Below are 9,253 nucleotides of genomic sequence, written 5' to 3' on the forward strand. Positions count from 1 at the left end.
ATCCAATAAAGTTGTAATTTCTAAGTATGGACAATTTGTTGGGAAAGGCTATGAGAGCGGAGGCTTGTTCCGCCTATCTTTGTCAGATATTTGCACTAAAGTTATTAATAATGTTTGCCACAACAATGAGTCTGATATTTGGCATTCACGACTTTGTCACATTAACTTTTTTTGCATGATGCGGCTAGCCAATATGAATTTAATTCCGAAAATCTCTACTGTCAAAGGCTCTAAGTTCCAAGTATGTGCGCAAGCTAAGCAACCTCACAAGTCCCATAAGACTGCAGAGGCAAGAGACTTGGCGCCACTAGAGCTTATACATTCTGATCTTTGTGAGATGAATGGCGTGTTGACAAAAGGTGGAAAGAGATACTTCATGACGTTGATTGATGACTCCACTAGATATTGTTATGTGTATCTTATGAAATCAAAAGATAAGGCTTTAAATTTCTTCAAAAACTATAAAGCTGAGGCAGAGAACCAACTTGATCAAAAAATTAAACGGGTTAGGTCCGATCGTGGTGGAGAGTATTTTTCCAATGAATTTGATCTGTTTTATGCAGAACATGGTATAATCCATGAGAGGACACCTCCCTACTCACCTCAGTCAAATGGGGTAGCCGAAAGAAAGAACCGAACTCTAACTGATATGGTTAACACCATGTTAGACACATCGGGTCTTTCCAAGGAATGGTGAGGGGAGGCGCTAATGACTGCGTGTCATGTTCTAAACCGAGTTCCCACAAAGCATAAGACCATGACTCCGTTTGAGGAATGGGAAAGGAAAAGATCGAAACTCTCTTACCTACGTACTTGGGGTTATTTGGCAAAAGTCAATATACCAATTCCCAAGAAGCGCAAGCTTGGACCAAAAACCGTGGATTATGTTCTTTTGGGCTATGCTTTTCATAGCATTGGCTATAGATTTTTAATAATAAAATCAGAGGTATCCGACATGCATGTTGGTACGATTATGGAGTCGAATGATGCAACTTTCTTTGAGGACATATTTTCTATGAAGGATATGTCGAGTTCACCAAATCAGGAGATACCTACTCCATCTAGTGAGGAATTCGCTGTAATTCCTGAACCCACCATTGCGATGGAACACGTTGAGAATCCTGTTGAGGGTGACAATGGAACTCCTGTGAGGAGAAAGAGACAGAGGACTGCAAAGTCTTTTGGTGATGATTTCATTGTGTACCTTGTGGATGACACACCCAGGACTATTTCAGAAGCCTATGCATCTCCTGATGCTGACTACTGGAAGGAATCTGTTAGTAGAGAGATGGATTCCATCTTAGCTAACGGTACCTGGGAGATCACTGACCGTCCTTATGGGTAACCTGTAGGATGTAAGTGGGTGTTCAAGAAGAAGCTTAGACCTGATGGTACAATTGAAAAGTACAAGGCACGGCTTGTGGCCAAGGGTTATACCCAGAAAGAAGGTGAAGACTTCTTTGATACTTACTCACCCGTGGCTAGACTGACCACAATTCGGGTGCTACTATCACTGGCTGCCTCACATGGTCTTCTCGTTCATCAAATGGACGTTAAGACGGCTTTCCTCAATGGAGAGTTGAAGGAGGAAATTTACATGGATCAGCCAGATGGTTTTGTAGTACCTGGTCAGGGAGGAAAGGTGTGCAAGTTATTAAAGTCTTTACATGTCCTTAAACAAGCTCCTAAGGAGTGGCATGAGAAGTTCGAAAGAACATTAACTACTGTCCGCTTTGTAGTAAACGATGGTGACAAGTGCGTGTACTATCGCTATGGTGGGGGCGAATGAGTTATTCTTTGTTTGTATGTCGACGACATACTGATCTTTGGAACCAAACTTGATTTAATCAAGGAGGTTAAGGATTTCTTATCTCGATGTTTTGAGATGAAGGATCTAGGAGTAGCTGATGTTATCTTAAACATCAAGCTGTTGAGAGATGAGAATGGTGGGATCACACTGCTTCAGTCTCACTATGTGGAAAAGGTCTCGAGTCATTTTGGGTATAGCGACTGCACGCCTTCTCCAACTCCATATGATGCTAGTGTGTTGCTTCGAAAGAACCGACGAATTGCTAGAGATCAACTGAGGTATTCTCAGATTATTGGCTCGCTTATGTATTTGGTGAATGCCACGAGGCCTGTCATACTTTTGCTGTGAGCAAGCTGAGTCGGTTTGTGTCAAAACCGGGAGATGATCATTGGCATGCGCTTGAGAGAGTTATGCGCTATTTAAAAGGCACTGCAAGCTATGGGATTCACTACACCGGGTATCCAAGGGTACTGGAGGGTTATAGTGACTCAAACTGGATATCTGATGCTGATGAGATTAAGGTCGGTTATGTTTTTACACTTGGTGGTGGCGCTATTTTCTGGAAGTCTTGCAAGTAGACCATCTTAACGAGGTCAACTATGGAAGCAGAACTCACAACATTAGACACTGCCACTGTTGAAGCAGAGTGGCTTTGTGAACTCTTGATGGACTTACCTATGGTTGAAAAACCAATACCCCCTATCCTGATGAACTATGATAATCAAACTGTGATCGTCAAGATAAACATTTCAAAGGACAATATGAAGCCCTCAAGACATGTGAAGAGGAGACTAAAATCTGTCAGAAAATTGAGGAACTCTGGAGTTATTACGTTGGATTATATCCAAACATCGAAAAACTTGGCAGATCCCTTCACAAAGGGTCTATCACATAACGTGATAGATAATGCATCGATGGAGATGGGCTTGAGACCCACCGCATGAGTTGTCCATAGTGGTAACCCACTCTATGTGATCGGAGATCCCGTGAAGTAGAAGTGGGAGACAAGTTGTTGGTCCGTGAAGATGCAATACTCTCTTGATCTGCATGGCAGGTTGATACTTATCTTAATGTGTTTCAAGTGGCTTATTTGGGTAAGCAGAGATGTTGTCCTGCAGAACATCTTCTGAGGAACACGCCTATATGAATTTGACTGTTAACGTCGCAGTCTGTGAGAATTGGGTGTTCTCTAATAAATTCATAAAAAGGCCCTGGAGTACGACATATACGCTCCACCCGCGGGGAAGCCTTGCCGCAGCCCAGTATCGGTCAAGAATTTGTGTGAAACTAGTCTCGCAGAAAACTTGTAGTTCAAGGAATAGTCCACTTTTCGAGTTGTGATCTAGTGTAGCATAAATCTCTAAGTGGAAGTTCAATTTCACAGTCTCCACTAAGTATCGGTATATAAACAATGTTTTTGAACTAAATGATGAGATGTGCCAATGAGACTTTGTGGGGGATTGTTGGAATTTTGCAAGTAGGCCTTTGGCCCAAAGCCCAACTAAAATTCTGAAATTCTCTTGGCCCATTCATGCACACATGTGAATGTAGTGAGTGCGGCTAAAGTTTAGTCCCACCCCAGAAGTTAAGAGAGAGTTGCACCTCTTTATAAGGTGAGCTCTTCTACCACTTGTATGAGCATAAGAAGAGGAGACCTACACACGCGCTCCTCCTCCTCGCTCGCCTCGCCGCGCCGCGCCACGAGTTGTGGGATTGAGCCGAGCCGAGGACAGAGCTATGCATGTTGTCTATATTTTTGCTGCTCATGAAAAATTAGCGAGTCATTAATTAATAATTAAGGAACGCGTTAATTACTGACCTGTTTCCGATTTTTTTTGGATCATGACGACTCGGACGTGGGGTTTACTCCCACGACCTGTCCGTCCCACACTATATAGTCAGGCAGACGTCTATCCTAGCCGCCTCTCGTAATCCTGTACGGGAGAGGGGCGATCAGGTTTTTGGGGGCGCACTCGCGCGAATGCTGGCAGCGACGACTTCGCGAATGACGACTTCTTGCCTGACCTAGGCAACCTCATCCTCCACGACATGGGCGACAACGTCAACGCCGGCGGTGCTGCTCCCGCTGCACCGTATGTAATTCTATCCTTCCTGTTCGAGATCGTGGCAGAATTCATGTTTCTAGTATGTGCCCTAGACGTGATCTGTTCATCTGCTATGCTAGTTCGCATGATTAGTATAATCTCCGCTACTGTAGTCATGATTTATCTTCCATTTATTCAGATTACATCTCATAGTAATTTGCTCATATTCCAACAATTAGGTACTACTACATACTCTCTCCGTTTTAAAATAGATGACTCAAGAGAAGGATAAGGACTCTCCCTAAGTTCGAACAAGAAAAGGATCCAACGAACCACCAAGGCCCTTCTCCCAGGAATTTTCTCCCACGTCTATTTGTCATTCAAAGGATCGAGTTTGTCTTGACGATCGTGCATACATATGGGTCAAGTCAGCGATGATCTAGAAGCTGGGGTAGCCGCCAAACCCTACCGTCGCAGCGAGGAGCCGTCTTTTGTCACGCTGCTAGTATCTGCACTGGTTTCTGTCTTGTTGATGGTAGCATTGTCCACGGTCATGGACCGTCGAAGCCCCGCCGTCGTCTCCGTCCACCTCACGGGCTACGATGGCATCGACCCTGGTGCCGCCGGCCGCGTGGTCTCACCGGCTTTCAACATCACACTCCGTCTGAATGATACCTGCGTCGACCGCGCCGGCGTGGCCGTGATGTACTCCGGCATCGCACTCGGCTGGCCGCGTGTGGATCCGCGGGACTGCGCTAAGAGGTGGTGGGCCAAGGATGTGGAGGTGGCGGCCCGGGGAGCCGGGGTGGGGCTGTCGCAGAGCCTCCGCGACCACATGGGGTCGGACTGGCGCTCAGGCCAACTCCACCGCACGACCCCAAACAGACGTCTGTTTTGTCTGATTTTCTATCCGTTTGGGTAGGGCAATGGGGTTGTGTCCGGGCATGTCCTGGGATGCGGTGGCCGCGCGCCCAGCGTGCGGCCGCATCCCTTTGGCCCATCCTGTCCTTCAGGGCCAAAAATGCCCATATTTTTATCAAAACTAGTTTTACAACCCAAATATTTGTCTAAAAATTAAAATAGTTTTACAACCCAATTGAAATTGTCTTTAATAAAATTGTTTTACAACCAAATCGAAATTGTCTTGACTGAACATAAAATGGACCAATACATCTATTGGTTGCCAATGTGATCCCACACGTGCTCAACCAAGTTATTTTGAAGATTCAAATGAGTGTGCTAATCACGCATCTCACGGTGGAATTGGACAAACTATTCAAATGTGGTCGGGTCTTGGTGCAGGGGCTCAATATTTTCACCTTGATAATCAAATCCTTGGTCGAAGATACTCTCATCACGCTCGTCCTCGACGATCATGTTGTGCATGATCACACAAGCAGTCATCACCTCCCAAAGCTTCCTTTTATCCCATGACAGTGCAGGGTTTCGAACGATACCCCATCGGGATTGAAGCACATCAAAAGCACACTCCACATCCTTTCTAACACTCTCTTGCATTTGGGAAAATCTCTTTCTCTTCTCACCTTGGGGTTTCGAGATTGTCTTCACAAAAGTTGACCACTGAGGATATATACCATCTGCTAGATAGTATCCCTTGTTGTACTGGTGGCCGTTGATCTCAAAGTTGACAGGTGGGGAGTGGCCTTCTGCAAGCCTCGCGAAGACTGAAGAATGCTGCAGCACGTTGATATCATTGTGAGAACCTGCCATGCCGAAGAAAGAATGTCATATCCAAAGATCCTGCGATGCCACCGCTTCTAATATGACAGTGCACCCGTTGACATGCCCCTTGTACTGGCCCTGCCAAGCAAATGGACAATTCTTTCACTCCCAGTGCATACAATCTATGCGGCAAGCATGCCTGGAAAGCCTCTAGCTGCGTTGGTCATCAAGAATCTCTCTGTATCAGCGACAATTGGCTGCCTCAAGTACTCTGGGCCAAACACCTCGATCACAGCCTGGCAAAACTTGTACATTGACATCAGACATGTTGTCTCACTCATACGCACATACTCATCCACCAGATCGCCTGAAATTCCATATGCAAGCATGCGGATGGCCGCGGTGCATTTCTGGTAAGAGGAGAATCCAAGCTTGCCAAGGGCATCCGTCTTGCACCTGAAGTATGGGTCATGAGCAACCACTCCCTCTCGGATACGATTGAACACATGCCTTGCCATTAGAAAACGGCGACGGAATTTATCCGGCTTGAAGAGCGGTGTTGGCAAAGTAATCGGCATAGAGCAGGGCGTGGCCTCTCTCCCTGTTTGCGGTTCAGGTTGGGAGCACGGCCAGGAACTGACCCCCTGTACTGAGGAAGCTGTCGTTGAATGTGGTCGTGAACGACCAGTGCAGCCACCACAAGATCTTCATATCTGACGACGAATCGTCCGATGAACAAAGGAAGTGATGGAAGAAAAACTCGTCTTCACTGTCCATATCTTTGTGGGCAAAATACCGAACACCTTGCGGTCGTGGTGGCGAAGAGGCCGCGATGATCACCTTGACGCAGCAGGGGTGGTTGCCGACCGTCTACTGGCCGCTCTGGAGCTCTCGTCTGAAGCTGTCGAGGCCGCCGTGGTACGTCGCCGGCGGTCGTGTCCCCTCTGCCGCCGGCAAAGACGGCGACGGCCAAACCTCCGATCGACGGCCAAAACTACGTCCAAAGTGCGGACATGGTCGCGGCCATGTCAAGACGTGGTTTGGTAGGGACGGCCGGAGGCTGCGCGGTGAGGAGGCGGCCGGATAATAGCGGCGGCGCCGGCGGCGGGGCGAGGCGGGGCGAGGCGGGAGAGAGAGAGAGTGAAAGCGTTGGGAGCGGAGGGACTGCTAGTGTCCCCGACAGGCGGGCCATGGGGAGGACAAGGGCGTGCGTCCAGGCCGTCCGCGCGCGTCCGTTTCACTCCAAACCGAGCGCAAATTTGGGACGGAGATAGGTCGAAAACGGACGAAATCAAGACATTTGTCCGTTTGAGGCCGCGCGCTGGGCCGCGCTATTCGTCCGTTTTATCCCAAACGGACGGGACCGGACAGGATAGGGTCACGCGGTGGAGTTGGCCTCAGGCGCGGTGGAGCTCGACGTCGACGTCACCACGTACAAGGAAGACCCGCTCTCTACTGACACTGAGTTCCCCCAACACATGATCGTGAAGAAGGTAAGGATTTTTAACGAGAAAGAAGAACTAGCTACAGCCGACGCCTCCTCGCAAATGCTCTGGTCCGCGTGATTACAGATTTGAGTATCTTTTAGGCTGTTGCCGATGCAAGAAACTTTGCGACTGCTGTATATCTATGCAAAAGTTTGTACAAGTTGAACTCTAACCTTGTTTTTCCTACGTGTAATGGTACAATCTTGTTTATTTACCTTTTTTGAGCGGGATTTTGTTTATTTACTGATCCACTATTTTTGTTGCAATTTTACTATTTCAATGTTGCAATTTGCATTTACCGAGCCTACTCCCCTATCTTGTGCACGCCTCTTGCACAATGATGGACGGTGGGCAAGCCCAAACATGCCTTGCAGTAAAGAAAAACTTTTAATCGTAACCATGCCATAACGTCGACCACTTCATTGTTTGTGTCTAATTTGGACCTGGAAAGTTTGGGACTTTAAGAGCAACTCCAATAGCTCCTGTATCAGAAAAAAAACCTATCGTTTACCGGAAGGGGCTGGCCATCTAATGGTACTTGCCCGCTATGCCTGTCGACGCATGAAGACTGCACACATCTGTTTTTATGCTGCCGCTTCTCACAACGGGTTTGGTCCAGGGCTTGGACGCAAGCATCCTTCACAATACCAGATGACCGCTTAGGTAGTATAGAGTCTTGGTGGATCAATACATGGAGAGAGATTCCAAAGAGGGCCAGACGAAATTTTGACACTATAACCATCCTGATCCACTCGAGAATTTGGAAAGAAAGAAATGCAAGGATTTTCGAGCAAGTGGCCAGTAATGTTGACATGATACTTGAGCTTATCAAGAAGGACATCGCTGTTTGTAGAGCTGCCGGTTGTGTAGGCAACTTCTACTGATGTATCCCTTTCTCTCTTATTGCCATCTTGTAGATTCAGTTTGGATTGTACCTGTCATATTTTAAGCTTCGACTCTGTCGGCTGATAGCTCTAGACCGTCTAGACTATCAAGCATGTTGTACTCTCTTCTTTCTAAATAAAGAATGGCCAATGGCCCTTCGAGAATAAAATAGGCTTCCAACAACTCCCATAGACAACTTCAAAAATAATAACCCCATAGACCGATTTTTATTACAAGATCCCGTATAACCCCCTCCCGCATCTCTCACCCATGGGAAGTTCACCTAAAAAAAACTTACGGGAAGATGGTCCACGCCGCCATGCAAGCACCGCCGTAAGGTCGCGTATCCCCGCCTCCTCCCTTACCCCCGCGAGGTCGCGCCGCTGCCTCGAGGCCAGCCACCATCGCCACTGCACCTTCCTTGCCTTGCCTCACGGTCGCCTTGCCATGTCACTGACTTGCGGGCCCTGACGCGATTTAGTGAGAAATAGAAAAAATAGGAAAGAAGTTTATGTGAACTGAGAAAAGTAGGTGTTAGAAAACTTCCCCTAAATTATATGGTCACCCCGTAAAACAGCTTTTACGGGAAGATTTTTATAGGAGCTATTGGAGTTGCTCTAATAACGCAATAACGATAGCGAAGGAGAGAGCCTCGGGCGAACCTCTTCATTTCACTAGTGGGAGGAAACCCTAGCCCATCTTATTGCCATCTTGTAGATTCAGTTCGAGTTGTACCTGTCATATTTTGAGCTTCGACTCTGTCGGCTGATAGCTCTAGACCGTCTAGACTATCAAGCATGTTGTACTCTCTTCTTTCTAAATAAAGAACGGCCAATGACCCTTCGAGAATAAAATAGGCTCCCAACAACTCCCATAGACAACTTCAAAAATAATAACACCATAGACCGGTTTTTATTACAAGATCCCGTATAACCCCCTCCCGCATCTCTCACTCATGGGAAGTTCACCTAAAAAAACTTATGGGAAGATGGTCCACGCCGCCATGCAAGCACCGCCGCAAGGTCGCGTATCCCCGCCTCCTCCCTTACCCCCGCGAGGTCGCGCCGTTGCCTCGAGGCCAGCCACCAACGCCACTGCACCTTCCTTGCCTCGCCTCACAGTCGCCTTGCCATGTCACTGACTTGCGGGCCCTGACGCGATTTAGTGAGAAATAGAAAAAATAGGAAAGAAGTTTATGTGAACTGAGAAAAGTAGGTGTTAGAAAACTTCCCCTAAATTATATGGTCACCCCGTAAAACAGCTTTTGCGGGAAGATTTTTATAGGAGCTATTGGAGTTGCTCTAATAACGCAATAACGATAGCGAAGGAGACAGCCTCGGGCG

The sequence above is a fragment of the Triticum dicoccoides genome, chromosome 3A (genome assembly GCF_002162155.2).
Source record: "Triticum dicoccoides isolate Atlit2015 ecotype Zavitan chromosome 3A, WEW_v2.0, whole genome shotgun sequence".
Classification (NCBI taxonomy): domain Eukaryota; kingdom Viridiplantae; phylum Streptophyta; class Magnoliopsida; order Poales; family Poaceae; genus Triticum; species Triticum dicoccoides.